This window comes from Callorhinus ursinus, unplaced genomic scaffold, assembly GCF_003265705.2.
Source record: "Callorhinus ursinus isolate GAN/ISIS: 27379988/994484 unplaced genomic scaffold, GSC_fseal_2.0 scaffold50, whole genome shotgun sequence".
In the NCBI taxonomy this organism is placed as follows: Eukaryota; Metazoa; Chordata; class Mammalia; order Carnivora; family Otariidae; genus Callorhinus; species Callorhinus ursinus.
The window spans coordinates 1,270,771-1,290,666 of NW_027397112.1; the positions used below are offsets into that span (position 1 = coordinate 1,270,771).

Here is a 19,896-nt window from a genome sequence, read left to right on the forward strand (position 1 = left end):
TTAAAAACATGTTTTGTTATTTTGACTGGAATTAGATTCAAGCTCTTAATTTGAAAAGAGTTAGTAGCTTCATGGTTTGCAACCTTTCTGATCAAGAACACAGAATGCCTCTTCTTCATCTGCTTTGTAGTTTGTATATTGCGGTTTGTCCCGTGTTTTCCTTTTTATGAACACCCACTGTTCCAGAATGACCCGCGAACTTCTCTCCTTGCATAGCCCCACCATAGCAGCGGCGGTCTGATCATTAAGATACCGAATAGGATCAGTTAGCCCAGGAGGCTACTTGACAAATCTAAAGCAAGGATGGCATAGGTGAATTAATGGGCTGTCTGTTTCTTCACATGTATGGCTAACTAAAGCTGAGAGTGGATTATCTGCTTCCGGGTAGTTGTGCTTTCTGCAGCTCTGTGCATGGGGCTAGATTATCTTCCAGAAGAATTTAAAACACAAGGCCTCTGAGCACAGCCTCATCCTACAGGAGATGCAGAACAGGGTGGATGGAAATAATGCTCTGAGGATTTTACTGTCTGAAATGCGATGGGAAGTGATTCACTGTTCCTGCAAGTGTGTGGGTGACAGTCCAACAGGACAGGGACAGGTGCCTCACAGGGCCATCAGCAGTGATGTGCTGCTTTATAGAGCCAAACCGTGGGGCAGCCAGCAGGCTCTGGGCCCTGTGGTCACCTATAACAGGTTCTCCGTAACCTGGGCAGAGTCAGACCGAAGACTGGTCCCTACGTGGGCCCAGGCTGATGGTCATACTTCAGTCTTTGAGCTGTGATGGCATTTTCCTCCCTCCAAAATAAGGAGGGATAGGGGCACGTATGATAGCCATCTTCAGGGCTTGCCACTGGATGATTCTTCTTGGTGAGGCCAGAGCACATTTCCATTGTCTGTTTCTCCCTTACAACTTGCTGGTGATGGAAATGGGAGTCCCCTCACTCTGGATCAGTCACATGCACCAGGAGAACAGAGACTTGAACCTGGAATGCCTTCCTTGTAACTAACTGGCTCCCACCTCCATGAAATTTTAAAAAGCTTCAATTTTAATAATGCCTGAGCATCAGCTTTGGACCATTTAAACATCACCCAGGAGCACGCCTCAACTAGCTCAGTTGTCAACATGGTGCCATTCCGGGTTGTCTCTGATTTTCATCTAGATTTTGGGCAGCGGCCCTCGGTGGCTTTACAGAGGATTTCAATAGGATGCGGTATTGAGAAAACAGAGCGGGCACAGACAGCTCTGATACCATCCAGGCCTGCAAGCACAGGCAGACTCAGGTATGCACCTGTCAATAGTGGACGGAGGGGTCACTAGCTACTAGAACAGTGCTCTGCATCAAACACAGCCCTTGACCACGTTTTATGCAGTTTTTGCTCACATATGCCTGTGATTCCATGGAGCCAGTCTGCCCAAGTGACACGTGGCACGGAGACGGACCCTCAGTGATGAACCCATTATCCTTAAGTGGATAATTCCACTGAAAAGCATCTTCTGCCTCAAGCAGCCTGTGAAATCTTTCATTAGGAAAAGCGGTCGACCCGATCCTGCCGAAGTCAGACATTATTCCCTGCCAGTGGTTACAGCTCCAGATCAAACTCAGACTACTAGATTAAATGATTGCAGTAAGTGCCTTGAATAAATGAAACAGCAGAGCAGGCCGGCTTAAAAATGTGGTTTAAAGATATCCACGTCGAGCTGCAACTTGGGGTCAGTCCTGGAGCAAAGAAAATAGGAACAGAGCCATAAAATGTCATCCTAAGAGTTCAGAAATGTCTTTTTATTTTATTTTATTTTATTTTATTATGTTATGTTAATCACCATACATTCCATCATTAGTTTTTGATGTAGTGTTCCATGATTCATTGTTTGTGTATAACACCCAGTGCTCCATTCAATACGTGCCCCTCTTTAATACCCATCACCAGGCTAACCCTTTCCCCCATCCCCCTCCCCTCTAGAACCCTCAGTTTGTTTCTCAGAGTTCCTAGTCTCTCATGGTTCGTCTCCCCCTCCGATGTCCCCCCCCCTTCATTTTACCCTTCCTACTATCTTTTTTTTTTAACATATAATATATTATTTGTTTCAGAGGTACAGATCTGTGATTCATCAGCCTTACACAATTCACAGCGCTCACCATAGCACATAACTAGAGGGTATCATGCTAAGCGAAATAAATCAATCAGAGAAAGACATGTATCATATGATCTCACTGATATGACGAATTCTTAATCTCAGGAAACAGAAATGTCTTTCTGATCATGGCACTTGGATTTTCTGGCCTTTTCCCTTCTCCCTGTCTCTTGAATTGTGGGTATATGTAGTGTGTCTCTTAACAAAGGAATTGAAAAAGCAGCCAGCCACTTTAATTGCTTCCTTAGAATGTATATTCTTCAGGGGCGCCTGGGTGGCTCAGTCGGTTCAGTGACCAACTCTTGGTTTCGGCTCAGGTCATGATCTCAGGGTCCTGGGATCGAGCCCCGTGTCAGCCTCTGTGCTCAGTGCAGAGTCTGCTGGAGGTTATCTCCCTCTGCTCCTCCCGTGCTTGCTCTCTCTCTCTCTCTTTAAAATAAAAATAACATCTTTTAAAAAAAAGAATGTATATTCTGCGGTGCTCACAAAATTTAGTACTGTTATTATTGACAAGAGCAACCACCTCAAGCTGATGTCTTGGGATAGAGGAATAAAACAGACTACTACATCCTAGTCAACAGCTTCTTCTTTAGTCGAAACTAGGGGAAAAAAATAAGCATGATCCGAGGCTGCAGGAGAGAAACCAAAGTAATTCTGCAGCCTGGGAGGCAAAGTGCACACATTTTTTCGGGCACCTGGGATGTTTTCACATACACCAGAGCAGGTTTTTTTAAAATTAGGGGCCTGTCTTGTTTTGAAGACAATATAGAAGGCATCTTCTTGCCATTTGCCACTTATAAATTTCTAAATCAACAACAGATTTTGTCATATCTCCCCAAAGTGATCCATGGGATGCCAGCTCTGTGAGATACTCATTAAAAGAATATAAGGGGAAGAAAAGATTCTGTGGCAGAATATGCTTGGGAAATGACATAGATTATATTCTCTTTTGGCAGAATAATAATGCCCACCTAGAGGCTCTGGAAACCCTACAGCGAAGAAACTCACTCAGCGTGATTTAACCCAGCATTTTCCAGATGCTTTCAACAGCTTTTCTGTCATCCACTCGACACACGATAAAACAGTGCACATTTAAAGGGCATGATGTGATGAATTTTGACCTTCGTGCACACCTGTGACACCACCACCACAATCCGGATAGTTCCTTCTTGTTTCCAATTTGAACTTCCTTGTGTGGCAATGTCAGGTACATTCGTCTGTTCACTTACTGACAGACATTAAGGTTGCTTCCAGTTTGGGGCCCTTCCCAACAAAGCCGCCATGAACATTTGTGAGCATGCCTTTTCTTTGGACATAGGTTTTCATTTCTTCTGGATGCAGACCTAGGAGTGGAACGGCTGGGTCACGTGGGAGGTGTATGTCTCACTTTTTACCAAACCATCAGGCTGCTTTCCCAAAGTGGTTCTGCCATTTCAGCAGTGGGTGAGCATTCCAGTTCATCCACACCCTCACCAACACTTGGTATGTTCAGTCTTAGTAACTTGAGCTCACTAGGTGTGTCATGGTTTTAATTTGCATTTCCCTGGTGACTAACCATGTTGAGCATCCTTCCATGGGCTTCTGTGGTACCAAAGTTCTCCTCAACTCAGGGAGTCTGCCAGGCTTCACCTGAGGTCCCTCTCCTTGCTCTGTATCGTGGGACCTCTCCAGGCAGTCAGCTGGGAAGGTCACAGGCCTCCCTTTATTTCTCTCCCTCAGAAGTCACTTGTCTTTTACTGCCTGTTGCCCACTTGAAAATGGTGGTTTCATATGTTTTTGTGTTTTGTTTTGTTTTGTTGGCTTCAGGTGGGGGAGTCCACCCCATCCCCGTTACTCTATCTTTGCCATAAACAGGAGCTTCTGATTGCTTATGTTGATTTGACTGAGAAAATCAGTTTTTCTTGTCTGGTTTTGTAATCCCGCAGGACTTTTGTTCAATGGAACACAAATTGGCAAAGATGAGATTATATTAATATCCTTGGTCAGGGAGCCCTGTGATTTTAATTAATGTGCCAGATTTGTTTTAATTATAGTCACAGGAATACTTTCTGGCATTTTCATTACGTGAAATGTATGTGAATGTATGTTTCGTGTTCACATAGCAGGTTTGAAATTGAGACAGATGTCACCTTTTCCATTTTAAAAACAGGGGAAGAATGCCACATACGTTTTTTTAATGAACATTCTCTCAGGCATACTGATCCTTAGTGAATATGGGTCTGGAAATACCCTTTTGCCTTTATTCTGCTCGTGTTGAAACCTCCATGGGATGGACCACTGGATTTCAGGACCAATGTGGATTTGATCTCTAATCCATCACATACTGATGTGAACTTTGTAAAAAAGCTGAATCGATGCAATGACTTTTCTGTTTAGAAGCTTAACATTTCCAGCAGGTGCGGGATAAAGACCAAGATCCTGAATGTGACATAAAAGCTTTTTATTCCCTGTTTTTGTGGGATCATCTCTTATTTTCCCCGATACACCCTACAGCCCAGCCCACAGGGCTACTTCTCTTCTAAAAAGAGTACCTCATTTTCCTTGCCTGAAGAAATGTTCCTTCTGTCTAGAGAACCCCCTGACCTTCACGATGGTTCAGGAATCTCTTCCGATCTTAAGACTTCTTTGACTTTCCAGGCAGGATCAAGCATTCCTTTCCTTCGCTACACTAGTGTCTCAGCGAACCTAACACCAGTGTTACTATTTCGTATGAAAACTGTCTCCCTCCTTCCACCACATGCACTAGACTCTGAGTCTTTTAAAGGTAGCGACTTGGTTTCCATTTGTCCCTCCATCTCCAACACGCCTTCAACAAAGGCTGAGATGCAGGGGCCCTCAAGGATCAGATGCACCAACACCATAGTTTCTTCCTAGCACAGGCCTAGACTGTCGGAGAATGAGCGTATGTAGGCAAAGCCTCCTAAGGGGGCACACTTCATGTGCATCTGTGGCCTGTTTGAGCCAGCTGGTCAGTCTGACCAAGGCTTCTCAGAGTTCAGAGCGGCAGATTCCTATGGGCAGCGTGTCTCTCCTTGGACAGTCTGTCCTGAGGGCATTCAGGGTGTTGGATTTTACGTCTGAGTCTCTCCAAAATTCTACAGAATGAGGTGGTGTTTTGGTGGTGGTGGTGGAGATTTGTTTATTGTTTTGGAAGGGATTGTGCATTCTGGTATTGAACTTGGCCCCCATACTGGTTCAGCACAGAATATCTTGCTCCATGTTTAAACAAGGGTTTAAACCTTGTTCCAAGATGTTTACCTGAGTGGAGGTAGTCACTCTCACAGGTGTCCAGGGGCACCACATTGCAATGAAAAGGGACGTTTTAGGAAAATGAGAGAACATGGGGATTTTTTTTTTTTCTTTTTACCGGCAGAGATTCAGATTGATGCCACCATGTCTCAAAAATATTTTTAAGTACTCATTCTACAAAGGTACCATTTTGAATGTACTGTTTTGCCCTTCCATGTCATTTATTCTACTTACTTGCATTACTGCTTTAGACCTAAATAGTAGCAGATGTTGAAAATCTTAAGTATCCATACTAAAAACTGTAACCTTTCTGTGTGTGGGTTAACTTATCTTTGGATTTAAATTTCAAGTCTAAGGAAAAACTTGAAGTACAGTTAAGAAGCGAACTTCCCTTTGCTCCGAATTTAATGTTGACTTTCTAGTCGGTTGATTTTCAGACTCCGCTGTGCATTAGCTCCAGGATGTGGGGTAAGGATGGGGTCTTGCTGGCCCAGGACGCCCTTCACACAGCATCGTGGCGCTTTCCTGCCATCCTTGGCCCCTAAGACAGGAGATGATAACCCAGGACTAATTAATAACCATTTGGAGTTGCAAGAAATGTTTGTGTATACGTACATTTTTCTAAAGGGATGACTGGTACCTTTCAGCAAACTTTCCAAGACATTTGTCATCACAGGAAAAGTTAAAACTCACTTTTTAGGGACAAGATGTGGGAGCCATCTCGAAAAAGATGAAAGCTAATATCCATTTGGCACCGTGTTGATGTGAAGTGACATCCACTGGCAGGTAATTTGTCCTTGTTCTTTGGGGCAATGACATCCAAGGGCCTAGGGTCAAGGTAATGCCCTGGGGCAGAGCCAAGGGTATAAACACAGAAGTAATGACACCACCAATTGGAGGGGTTTTTTGGAGTTCCTATTCATCAAGCAAAATCTCAAATTTCTTAGGTTGTTGTCAGGAAAAGCTAATCCTGATCTTTTCAAGAATCCACTTTGGAGACAAGAACATACTGAAACGTGGATTAGCTCCGGGCTCCAAAGATTCCAACTGATAGCAAGTACTTCTGACAGACCCAAAACCAAAGCAGAAACTCTTGATAAATGGAATGGTTTTGTTTTGTTTTGTTTTGTTTTTTTAATCCCAGGACCCTCACGCTCTCTATGATAGATGAAAGAGCCACTTAGATGTTGGCACTTAGCATCCTCAATTTATCTTCCTAATTGAAATTTAAGGAGCAACAGTACAGACCACTTAAGACGCTCAGAACATTTAGAAAAATTCATTATTAAAGAAGAGTAGGAATTACTTTAAGCCTGTTTCCAGAGGAAGAATGCAGAACTAACGGTTGCAGAGAGGTTTGGAAGTGAGAAAGGAACGGGGATCGCTAAACGGGGAGGGCAAGAGAGACCCTTACCCTTGTATTACCTTGAAATACCACCACTGCTCCGCTGGTCTGTCTGCGTCTAGGGCTCCCAGACGGGCCATATTTCCATGGACTTTGACGGAGGATTTCTGTGGCCAAGCAATGGAGCCACTATGGTAGCCACACCCTGCCCCCCCACTATTTAGGAACTCGTTTTAGGAAAGAATCAAGAGCTACAAGTCATTCTCCCCTTTATCTACATGAAGCTGTTGGAAGAAGCAGCTCATGGAGCTAAAATCTGTCCCATTCCCCCAGGAATATAAAAACATTCATTAGGGGACAGCTTTGCTGCCCACAGGTTCTCCTGGAGAAAGACCACAAATGAAGCCCTGCGGGTTTCTCAAAGTTCAGTCTCTGAACTCAGAGAATATTCTGTCATTTTATACATCTAAAAAAAAAAAAAAAATAACACAGGGTCAATCGTGGTGACTTTAACTCCAGGAAATACATAAGCAGAGAAGCTAATTAGCTTGCTTCTCTATGTCGTCTCTTCTGAGGATATGGGTTGCGTGTGCATCCACTATAGGCCAGTTGCCGTTCCTGGTCCTGCCCTCAGGTCCTGCAAACCAGTGGTAGAAACAGATACGAAATAAACACATGGAAATAGCTATCACTTTTGAGGGCCATTGTGACAGAAATAAACAAGGTCCTAAGATCAGGACCAGAAGGAGATCTACTTTTTTTTTTTTCATTGTGACTTAATTATTTTCACAGAAATGATGCATGCTCTTTGTAGATATTTAAGCAATATAAAGAGTCCAGAGAACAAGTAAAGAAATCTCCCCAAGTCTCACCTCCCAGGAATAATCAATATAAACATTTTGTAAACATAATTCTGGACATCTGTCTCTGCATATTTATAGATAAAAGGATGAATGGATGGAAAGAATTAACATAGAAAGGGGAGTACATGCTGTTTTAAAATAAGTATTGGATTTGATTATATATGCATTTAGCTGCAGCAAAAGAAAGTCTAGCTAAAGGAGTTGCTAAACTTCAGATAAATATTTTTTTGACTAAAAGATACTCATTCATAACCTATAAAGATAAGAAAAAATAGTATGAGAACTGTTTGTATATATTTTCTGACTTCTATTTTCACTTGTTTTTGGAAAATAGGAGTAGAATTGCTGGATCATAGGATACACCTATGTTATACCATATAAGAAACTGCCAAACGTTTGGCAGTTTGACACTTGACACATCTACCCGAGGTATATGAGAGATCCAGTTGTCTCACATCCTTGCCAACATTTGGTGTTGTTGGTCTTATTAGTTTTTAACCATTCTGTATCCTAGTGTGTATGAAATGGTAGCTGGGAGATCCGTTTCTATTTCTCTGATGACTGAAATGTTGAGCACATTGCTATGTTCTTATTGGCTATATGTTCCTGTGACCTGTCTGTTCTAGTCTCCCATTTTATTTTATTGGGTCCTGTCTCTTTCTTACTAATTTGTGAACACTCTTGATATATCCTAGAATACAAGTCCTTTGTTAGATATATGGATTGTGAATATATTTTTAAACCGTCTGTGGTTAGCCTTTTCAGTTTTTTAATGGTGCCTTTTGAGGAGAAAACATTTTTAATTTTGATAAGGTTTTATTTATCGAATTGTTCTTTTAGGATATGGGCCTTTTGTGTCTTCTCCAAGAAATCTTTGCCTACCCTCAGGTTGTGTAGAGATTGTCCTGTATTTTTTTTTTCCAGTTGCTTTATAGTTTTAGCCTTATATGTTTATGTCTATAAGACCTTGTTAATTTTTGTTTGTGGTGTGAGGTAGGGGTCAAGATTTCAGGTTTGCTTGCTTGCTTCCTTCCTTCTTTCCTTCTTTCTATCTTTCTTTTTACATTTTGAAATCCAGTTGTTCTAGCGCCATTTTTGGAAAAGATGTTCCTTTCCTTATTAAATTTTTTTTAGGCACCTTTGTCAAAGGTCTACTGACCACCTAAATGTGAGGTGGGTAACAGGTTTGGCTCTGTAGCTCCAGCAAGACTGTGCTAAGGGGTCCAAATGTCTTTGGCAAACTGCAGATGGCATGTGCCTCCTCTGGGTCAGTAGGGCTACTTAGGAGGGCTCGTAACTACTACTAGCTTCCTCTCAGCACACGTTCCACCCATGCTTGGAGATGACAGGGAATGGGACATATGCAGGTGGACAGAAATCCCAGGGCGGCTGACAGTTCATCGGGTTCTGTACTTAGGAACGGTTGTTCTCAACATTCACCAGTGCAGTCAGAATGCCTCCAGCCTGAACTAGGACACCCCTGTTCTGAGAGGGGGAGTTCCCACACGCCTCCTCTTCCCTCCTCTTTGCTCATTTCCTCCCTGCGACACGGTGTTCCTTCTTCATTTGTAAACTCCATGAAGAGTAGGACTCTGCCTTGCTATCTCCAGCCCTGTACCCCCCACCAGTGGAGGAGGTTTGATAGCAGACAGGGACGAGGAGATGAGCAAAACCAAGCTTCTGCCTGAGCCATCGCTGTGATTAGAACTTGCCACTCTGTCTGGGGGGGGGGGGGCAGTTTCTCATGCTCTGTGATCCTGGCTGGGTTCTTGCACAGACGACTCCTGGAAACAGCCTCCCACCCGCAGTCCAGCTCCTCTGCCTATGTTCATTGGCTCCCCATGGTGAATGTCACCGGCTCCTGGCTGTGCTCCTGGCGCAGGCCTTCAGCAGAAGGCCAGCATCCCACCCTCTCAATGGTTTTGAGCACGTGGTAGGGTTCACTGGCATGGAGGCCAAGCGCTTGCCCACCCGCCATCCATCGCGTGTCAGCTGCTCGTGGCTGTTAAGTTCCTGTTAAATTTCCTCTCAATCTTCTCTCCCCCTTTTCTACTGAATAAACTGGGAGAAGAACCTCCGATAAATGGTCAGGCAGTTGTTTGTCGTACTTTGCTTTACCCCTGGCTGATGACCAGCAGAGTCACGTGTAACGCCATACGTATTAGATGCGTATGGAATGTTCCACGGGCAACTCTCCACTGAGTCCTCAAGCACACGCACAGACCTGGGCCGGAGGGCTGCACCATCTCGGGTCCATTAGTTACAAGGCAGGTTGTTGCCCTTTGAAGCTTACTTCTCCCGTCAATTACCCGAAGAGAGTTGAATTTATTACCGTTATTGTTATTTTGGAGATTTCTCCCTTTGATAAGGTCTGCCGAAATGAAGCCAAGGTACCAAGAGGCATTCGTTACAAATATTCAGAACGAATGAAACAGTTGGGGGAAAAAGCATAAAGGCACTGAGTAAGCATGAGTCACTGTTTCTGATGATGTCTGTTCTCCACAAAGGCTGCCATAGCAGGTTCATACTGAATCTGGAACTGCTGGGAGGGTGAACATTCTTGGGATTCCCAAACCTGGATTTCTGCTCAGAGGCGAGCCCTTAGACTCTGGTGGTGTCCCAGACACCGTCTCCATCTAGTGAGTGTCCGTGGAGCTGGGGCAATGGGGTGCAGCAGTCGGGAGGGTGGGACCGTGGCCAGGAGGCAAGACCTGGATTCCTGGGTGATTCTGGGCAGGAAAGCAAATGCAAAGCAGGACTTGATAAGGGGGACAGTGACTTTTGTTCCTTTGTTGGATGGCCCAGGGATAAGAGGAGGGATGTAGGTTTTTTTTTTCATTGAAAATAAGACTGTGCAAAATCTAGCACAGTTCAACTATCCTCTCCAAACCTTCCCTTCCCCATGCTAATTCTAGCTTTTAGGGTGTGTTGTTTTGTTTTGTTTTTTAAGATTTGTTTATTTATTTTAGAGAGCAAGAGAGAGAGTGCTGATAACGCAAGCAGGGGGATGGACACAGGGAGAGGGAGAGAGAATCCTCAACAGACTCCTCACTGAGCGCAGAGCCTGACTCAGGGCTCCATCCCAGGACCCTGAGATCATGACCTGAGCCGAAACCGAGAGCCAGCCACTCAACTGACTGAGCCACCAGGCACCCCTAGCTTTTAGTTTTTTAATGGAGAATTCATGGCATCAGTTACTGCCATTGGGAGAGGTTTTATGATTTGCCACTTTCCTTAACCTGATCTTTTCCCCGTCTTCTGGTCCTTACTTTGCATCCTGCATAGTACATCCCTTTTGTCTCTCAACATACCCGTCAGCCAACGTGGGTGGAATTCCAGGTCCTCAGCTCCAGAGCTGAGGTCTGTATTTTTCTTTTTTTTTTTTTAAAGATTTTATTTATTTATTTGGGAGAGATATTTGAGAGAGAGAGAGAATGAGAGATAGAAAGCACGAGAAGGAAGAGGGTCAGAGGGAGAAGCAGACTCCCTGCTGAGCAGGGAGCCCGATGCGGGACTCGATCCCGGGACTCCAGGATCATGACCTGAGCCGAAGGCAGTCGCTTAACCAACTGAGCCACCCAGGCGCCCCTGTATTTTTCTTGTAACTCATTGTGTTCCTTCCACATATTATTATGTGAGGGGCCAGGAGACCCACCCCACCGCGTCCACCCTTCTGGAGCACCTGCTGGGGTGGAGCCGGCCAATGAGTTACAAGTCAAGACCCTGACTGGACTCCACATGTGGGCCTTCCAGGTGGGAAGCTGTCCTTGGGTTCCAGTCAAGGGAGGGTTCCAGTTCAAGGGAGGGTTTTAATCCTGCGTGAATTGGGAATACCTTCTGAATGCTTTCCAAAGCCAACTGTGAGTCATGAATACCTTCTGATCCCATGATGACGGTTTTTAGAAATAGTTCTCCTCTTTGAAACAGATTTTCAAATCCATTCCACAAGACTTTTTCAAATACCAGCATCTGAGGAACGTGTGCTTCCTGTGTCTTGACCATTCCTGAGATTGTGTTATCCCTTTTTTTCTCTGCATCGAGACTTACTAGTTTTTTTTTCCTTCTGGGAGGTTTTATGGATAAAATTCTTCCTTCATGTTTAAATGCTGCTGGTGCAAACGAGCTGCTCTCAGATCCTTGGTGATGTGGAATGCCTCATACTGTGTGAGTTATACAGGTTTTAATGTCCATTCATTCTTTGATTTATTCAGTAATTATTCATGGAGCGTCTGTGTGTCAGGTGTTGGCGATATAGCGCTAAACAAATGGACAAAACCCCTTACCCTCCTAGAGCTTGTGTTTGCAATGGGGGGCATATGTGATAAAGTAAAAAGGTAGAACATGCAGGAACTGCATAGCATGAGTGCTGTTTGGAGAAAAAGAAAGCAGGAAAGAGGATGTTGGGAATGTTGATGTTTTAAATGGTTATTGAGACTATTCACCACAAAGATGGTCTGTGAATAAGGGCCTGCAAGAGGTAAGGGGACGAGCCATAGGGATGTCTGGAGGAAGGGAATACCAGATGGAGAGGGAAAAGCAGAAGCAAAGGCCCTGAGGTCAAGCAAGCTTGGCATGTTCAAACAGCAAGAAGACCCTGGGGCCTGGGAGTGTGTATTATCCTAACGGGCTGTCATTGTCCTGAAATTTCCGAGAGAAGTGAGCGTCAAGAACGCTTTCCGCAGCAGGCACAGAAGCTGGCGGGATGGAGTGACTGTGTCTCTAAGACTGTCATGTATTACCACGGAGGGGCCCTGGTTCTGGAGAGGAGGGATCCCCTTGTGCCATTTTCAGAATGAAGATGGCCGAGCCGCTTGTCCTTGGCGTGAAAACACGAGCCTGCCACGGAGCTGGGATAAAGCACGCTTGTCTCAGGGCTCTGTCCAGATCCCTCATGACCCCGGCGAGCGTGCGAGACAGGCTCCCCATAGGGGCATCTGAGTCCAGGGACTGGCACGAGCCCTGTCCCTGAAAATCACCCGCAGTTTTTCCCTCTTGCCCCACTGCAGATTTTTTTACATTCCAATTATCTCTCATGAAAAAGTGGGGGGAAAAATGGATGTGTTTCATGTGGGCATGGCTAGCCTGCTGAAAGGAAAGGCTTGGACCTCTTTGTCCCCATTTCAATGTGACACTGACAAGAGTGACAATAATTGTATCAGTAATTGCCTGCCCTTCAAAGGAATCAGGGAAATGGGCCCCATTGTAAAGCCACCCATCATTTTGCCTCATGCGTTTCCGTTCAGAGACCCAGTGGGAAAGATGTTTGTGAAGCGAGGCTGGGCGGGGTGAGAGGGGACGGAAGCCGGCCCGGAAGAGAGGGCGAGGGTGAGGCGGCTTAGATTTGAAAGGTGCGGCCGATGGGTCTCGAAGCCTTTTCCAGCATTTTCCATCAAAAGCACACCCCTAACGTGCACCAGCTTTCCTCAGTAAAACTCGAGACTGGCATGTCTTTCTCAGATGCCTACAGTGGTCTTTGAAACACCTGTTGCTGCTCTTCCTTATTGAGAGGGAGGTGCTTTTCAATCTTTTGGTAAGATGGTACTTAATGAGGTGTTTGTGTTTTTTCCCTAAACCAGGTGGAGCATTAACTCACATTACACATTTTCTCTTAGCTCACCTCCTCACCGAGGACCTAAATGTGCTGGGGGCCTGGCGGGGGCCCGGGGGCTTATTTCCTGGCTGTGGGTGCAGGGAAATTGCAAAGATCCCTGTAGGCTCTAAGTCTCTGTGGTTGCAGCCCCACTAGCACTAAAAGCTAACAAATGCAGTCAAACATTTAGAGCTTAATAATAAGCTCCCTTGGCTCTTCTCTGCTTGACTTTGGTCTTGGGGTCGGGAGAATTCAGCCCCCTCCCCTCCATGAGTGTGCCACAGCTGTTCTTCATTTATTGTTTTCTCCACCATCATAACCCAACCTTTATTTCCACCCAGAGATCCGGACATTTTGGGCCATAACAGAGCATGAGATGGTGTCTCTAGAGAACAAAAAGGAGAAACTCCAAGTTTGACTTTGACCCCCGCAAGAGGAGGTGCTAACATAGTAAAGCATTGAAAGTGCTTTAAGGAACAGATAGGACGTGAGTTAGGGAAGAAGCCCTGACTGCAGGATGATCATGAATTCATGGACACTCATGAACTGGGTAATCATTAAGAGCCACATGAATGCAGGATGACGGACACATGCCTGGCGGTGAGTGTGCATTGTGTGCACGTGTGTTTGCACGCGCGTGCTTGCGTACTCTTGTGGAACATGAGCAAAGGAAGGATGGGTGGATCAGAGAGCATTTGCCATTACTGGATTTGAATAGCTTCTCCATAGATCTCTGTCTTGCTTTGCAAGTTCTCCGGCACATGCTGGAGAGCCTCGGGGGGGTGAGGTATGGGGTTTCCAGGATCCCTCTGCCCTCCTATGAAGTCCTCAGGAAGGTGGCGTCTGTGTCCAGAAAGGTGGATCGTTATAAAACTACATCTTTCTCGTCTGGCAGCTCTCAGGGACATGAAAAATGCTCCACTCTGCCTGGGTATAATTAAACTTTGGGCTAGAGTTTTACCCTGCAGCTTTGCTGGCAAATTCAATAATGATGAATTAAGTAGAATATTTGTAGCGTTAATGTGAACGGGATTTAAAATAATGTATACAGTTCACTTAATTATATTCCTTGTGACTTCCCTCCACCCTGCAAATGTTAGCTCGGCATCCAGTCTAATTGCACCAGCTTTTCTGTCTCAAAATAGCCCCTGTCTCTTCCTTTCCTCTCTCCACGGTCATTTATTCTCTGTTTGTCTCCCATCCTGTCTGAGATCTCTTTGCCCGCCTGGATGTTTTGGTTGGGAGGTTCGCTTTCTTCCCCTGGTATACTCAGGCTGCAGCTACTCTAACATTCCTCAGCTTTACTGGGGGGTCTAAAATGATTAGGCCGTGTGTTCAGAGGAAAGAGCTAGAAATGGTGGCCACTTCGTCCTTCCACCCATCAGGAGCACCACTGCTCATCTGTCCTCGGCTCTCTCCTCTCAGACTCATCCTTGGGGGTTTCTTTGGGTGTGAGGTTTGGAAGGTGAAAGTAGTACGTTTTCTCTCTGGACTGGTAACTTCGGACTCCTCTGTCAACCCCTTCACTTGCAGAATGGGAGGGATTTATAGGACCTTGGATTGTCAGGAAGCAGGGTTTCCCCCTTTCCTCTGGTGCCTGAGCTTTGCTCAGCATTCCTGCGACAGCCTTGCAAATAGGTGCCTAGCAGGTCATGGGCTGAGTATCCAGCCTTGCTTAGGGGGGAGCTTCCTCACCACTTAGGCAGCAAACTGCAAGAGGGAACTGCTTGGGTCTGAGGTGGGAGACAGTCAGGAGAGGTGCCCTGCGTGCAGCAGAGAACGCAGAGTGGACTCTGGACTTGTCTCTTTGCTTTGGAGCAAAAACTGTCCATGCTCCCCGGCCCCAGAGGCTTGCTTTCGCTGGGCAAACATTTCAGTGCTTATTTCCAACCTGCTGTTCTCTTGTTCGGCTGACAGCTGTCAAGACTTGATCAAAACTGCGGTTTTGTCTTGATCAAGGAAGGAGTTTATGTCCAAAGGGGAGGCAAACCCACTTGTGACTAGCTAGGGGAAGAGGAGAGAGGGGAGGCAAACCCACTTGTGACTAGCTAGGGGAAGAGGAGAGAGTGCATTTTAAGGACACAGAATCCAGGGTGAGGGGGATCCGCCGTCTCTGGGGATGCTGGAATTAGGAAGTGGGAAGTCGATGGCGCATGTCTGTTCATTCCTCCCTGCCTCCCCGCCGATGTCTGTCCTTTCTGCTTTCCGTCTGCATTCTTCACCCTGCAAGCTTGCTTTCTCAGCTGTGCCCTAGCCAGTTAAGGGCTCCCCCGTGGCTCCCGGGTCACTGTGCCCACAGTTCAATAGAACATGGAGGCTGAGAATCTGGCAGAGTGGGTGAATTGTACCTGCCTGGTCCCTTGACCATCTCTGGGGAGCAGAGTAGAGGATGCCTACCGTAGGCTCTCCTGTGTGGGGTGAAGGCACCCCCAGAAGATGCAGGTGGGACGTGGGTCTCGGCCACCAGCTCCCTTCCCCTTCAAGGTCCTGTCTGCTGGGTGGGAGCATCTGCCTTCCCTGGCGCTAGGACAGGAGCAAAAACACCATCCCTGGGTGTCACTGTTCCTCTCCCCGTGCAGATCTCCCAAGGACAGGCATCATTGCTGCAGCCAAGGAAGGGGGGATCTCTGAGGATTTTCAGAGATAATTAGGTGATGGACATCATAGGCTCATTAGCAGGCAAAACTTTTCTACTTAAAAGACTAGGGAGGCTGGGGAACAACGCTTCAGGCCTCTCAACAATATTATCTTTGGGGCCACTTAACGGTCAGCCAAAAATCTGCAGAAGAGTACAGCCAAAGGAGTAGAGGGAGAGGGGTCCCTGCACATCTGGACAGCATCTGGGGCCATGTGGGACCATTCTCTCGCTTGCTCCCTTTGCTTGGGCCTGGAGCCATGATTGAAAACGGGTGAGTGGTGAGCTGGAGATCTACCCACGAGGCTTTGTTGGATTAGCGAATGGCCCGCGGGCACAGTAAAGCCAAGAATAATTTCCTGCCGGGTGCTGCCTGGCCCCCACGCAATTGTCCTGAGACCATTGCGGGTGGAGAAACCAAGTCTGGATGGGAATATATACCCAGTTGCCCTGTGACAGGATACACAGGGGTATTGTGTAAATGCAGCGTGTTCAGAGGTATTCTGGGGTCCTGCTTGTGAGGGAGGTGTGGAGGGCAACTCCAAGGCCTCTGCAGGGACAGACGCCACAGCCAGAGAGGGTTTCAGGTGAACACACCTGTCTTCAGGTCCTGATTTCTCAGTGTGGTCTGCTCACCTGCCCCCCACCCCCCACACTGCCCCATCAGAATCACCGTAAACCCTGACTGAAAAATGTGATTCCTTCCCTGCCTTAAAACTATTTACATGAACAGGGTAGGTTTTTAAAATGCAGATGTAGAAAAATCTACGGGTTATAGTAAACAAAAAAAGCAAACTATAAAACTGGAAACAATATCATTCCTTCTGAGTTTAAAAAAAAACAAAAAAGGAACGGTTGGAAAGGACATATTTTGTCCTGGTATTAATGTGGTATTTTTTTCTGGAAGAATACATTAGAATCTGTGATGGCTGGTTACCTTGGAAAGAGACACTTGGGGCGGGGAGAGGGAGACTCCTGGTTTTTGTCTCAACCCTTCCTGTTTGCATTTCTAACCACGTATCTGTGTTACTTTCATGCTCTTAAATGTCATTAGGGATTATCTGGGCAGTGGGATTACACACCATTTTCTTTTCTTCTCTGTGCTCTTTTTGTGTTAAGAAAATCAATTTTTAAAAACGCACTTCACAAAAATGAACCTGTCACTGGCTGACAGGACCCGATTCTCCGAGGAGGAAATCCCAGTGTTGCATATTTAACATGCACACCGATGTTTGAGAATGTGGTGGATCAGAGCCTGCCAACCCAAAATGTGCCCCTGCGGCATACTGATGATTTGGAGCAGACACTTGAGAAACGGGCAGATGCAGGAAGGGCTCTCCGACCAACCCCTCCTACCTAAAAACATGACAGAAGATTTCCTGTGAAGGCCTGAGCCTCGCCAGAGACACTGGTCAGCCCCGGGAAGTCCCCATGAGGTGCCCGATGAAAACAACCCGTGTCTCCCATGCGTTCCTGCAGATATTTACCTTCCCACCGTCTGTCACCCTTTTTTTTTTTCTTTTAGACTTTATTTATTAGGAGGGAGAGAGACAGAGAGAGAGAGAGAGAACGCATGAGTGCACGAGCAGGGGGAAGGGCAGAGGGAGAAGGAGAAGCAGACTCCCTGCTGAGCAGGGAGCCTGACATGGGGCTCGATCCCAGGACCCTGAGCTCATGACCTGAGCCAAAGGCAGATGCTTAACCGACTGAGCCACCCAGGCGCCCCCTACCATCTGTCACCCTTAAGGGCAAATTGTGCTTTCCTTTGTCTTGTCACCTTCCTACAAATCTGTCGCTCTTTGTCAAGATGCTCCGTAAGCCCCAAGTTCTAGTCACCCCTTTGAGTTACTCATCACCGAGCTTCCCCCACGTATATACATGCTGCACATGTTCATAAACTGTTTTTCTCTTGCCAGTCTGTCTTTTGTCTGTTTAATTTCCAGGCCCCAGCTACAGAACCTAGGAGGGTGGAGGAAAAGTTATTATTTCTCTCCTATAAAAACCTGATGCTTCCCAGATCCTTCCAAATGGGCATCTTGACAAACACCAGAGCAAACACTGTCTGGTGTTTTCTTGTTCCTTTCACTGCTACCACTTGGGGATGGCGACGCTGGGCTCATTTACTCAGGGATGCCTACTTCACTTGCACATTTCTTAGCCTAGCTCCTGATAAATCGCTGGCTTCCTCTTCAGTAACCAGTTGGAGAAAACTCTCTTTTAAAGAGCTCATGTGATGAGCAGCCTACCTGGCTGATCTCCCTATTTGAAGGTCAATTTTTTGTAATCATAGGCGTGAAACCCATTGTATTCAGAATCCCAGATTATGCAAAATGAGCATAGAAGGGGGAGGGAGTATTTTGGGTGCTATCTTTAGAATTCTGTCTAGAATGCTTAAGAGAACTTTCCTATTTTTTTTTACCATTAATATATTTACTATAGATTTTTGATAGATAACTTTTGACGGAAACTAAACATAGTCTCTTTACCCACAGTAGTTTGCATCTATGTTCTTAAGTGGATGTCGCTTAAATTTTTTATTTATGTTTTGTTTCTCCAGTTTGAGTATTAAGGTTATACCAGTTTCATCCATTGTCGAGTTGTCGTTCTTTTTCCCCCCATTAATTATCTGGAATAGTTAGCATGGAACTGGGATTATTTATTCTTTGATAATTTGATAGTATAGAGGAAGGGAAAAATCTTTATCTCTACTCTCTTATGTTCAGTGCCTGGGACCTGTGAATTAAACTTACAAAAGACAGACTAACAGGAGAAAAGCATACACATTTTATTTTTAATTTTACATGCACCAGAGCCCCACAGAAAAGATGTGAACACCCAAAGCAGTATTGAGCAGGATTGAGAGCTTTTATACCATTTTAACATAGTGTAATTCACTGTGGAAAAATGACTGGATAAAGGAAAAAAGATCTGAACTTTTAGGGGCCATACATTGTGGGAAGAAAATATCTAGGGGAAACTAATGGTAAAGAAGAATTATTTCATAAGGTTTGTTATGCAGATTCTAGTCATCGCTGGTGTTCTCCTCTTTCTGGTACGGGGATGGGAGGCACCATTATAAAGGGTGATTTATGCCCTGCTTTTAGGCAGAAGGGGAGAAGGCAGAGAATTCTTCCTGCATCTGCTGTTTCTCAGTTGCCTTAAGCACAAAATAATTCTTTTGCCAAAATGGTATACTTTGGGGTGGCATATTCTGATCCCCTTCAATCGTTTTTACGAATAATGCCATCTTGCTTCTAATGTGTATGTGTGTACTGTGCGTGTGCACTTCATCAGCACCCCAGAGGCTGTGCACTTTGGAGAAGTGCTGTGGCTGTTGGTAGGGCCTCATCCAAGATCGATAGTGCTTCTCCATGTTTTATATTGTTCTTTATATTTACCAAGTATCTTCTCCCCTCTTTTGTACTTTATGGGTTTATCGACTTCTCTACATGACTTCCTCCTTTTTTCCTCACCCTTTATTTCTTTGGGAGTTTTAAATTCAATTTCTCTTTTGTGGCTACCTTTAGTGTTTTAACATGCATAATAGACTTAAGGATGTTCAAAATTAATTAGTATCTCTCCCCTTCTCCCTAGCCATCTTTCAGGACCCTGGAATGCTTTAAGTTGGTTTACCCTGGCATCTTCCATATTATTATTTTTCTAATATTTTAGTTCTATGTTTTTTTTGATACCTCTAAATTAGCTACTAGTGTTGTATTTTTTTTAAGAATTTATTTATTTATTTGAGAGAGAGAGAGAGAGCATGCCGGGAGAGGGGCAGAGGCGAGAATCTCAAGCAGACTCCCTGCTGAGCAGGAAGCCCGATGCGGAGCTCGATCTCATGACCCTGAGATCATGACCTGAGCCAAAACCAAGAGTCACGCTCAACAGACTGAGCCACCCAGACACCCCTTATTGCTGTATATTAAAAAAAGAAAAAAACTTTAGACTTTATTTTTTAGAGTGACTTTAGGTTCACAGCAAAACCAAACCGAAGGTTAGAGGTTTCCTGTATATTCACTGCCCTCACTCATGCACAGCCTCCCCCGTGATCCACACCCCCCACCAGAGAGGTCAGTT

At 45.4% G+C, this 19,896-nt stretch overlaps 1 protein-coding gene across 7 annotated transcripts in view; it reads left to right on the forward strand.

Annotated features, from left to right (window-relative positions):
- SLC39A11 (solute carrier family 39 member 11) overlaps positions 1 to 19,896 on the forward strand; it is a 439,134-nt gene that overhangs the window by 146,700 nt on the left and 272,538 nt on the right. The window lies entirely within an intron of this gene.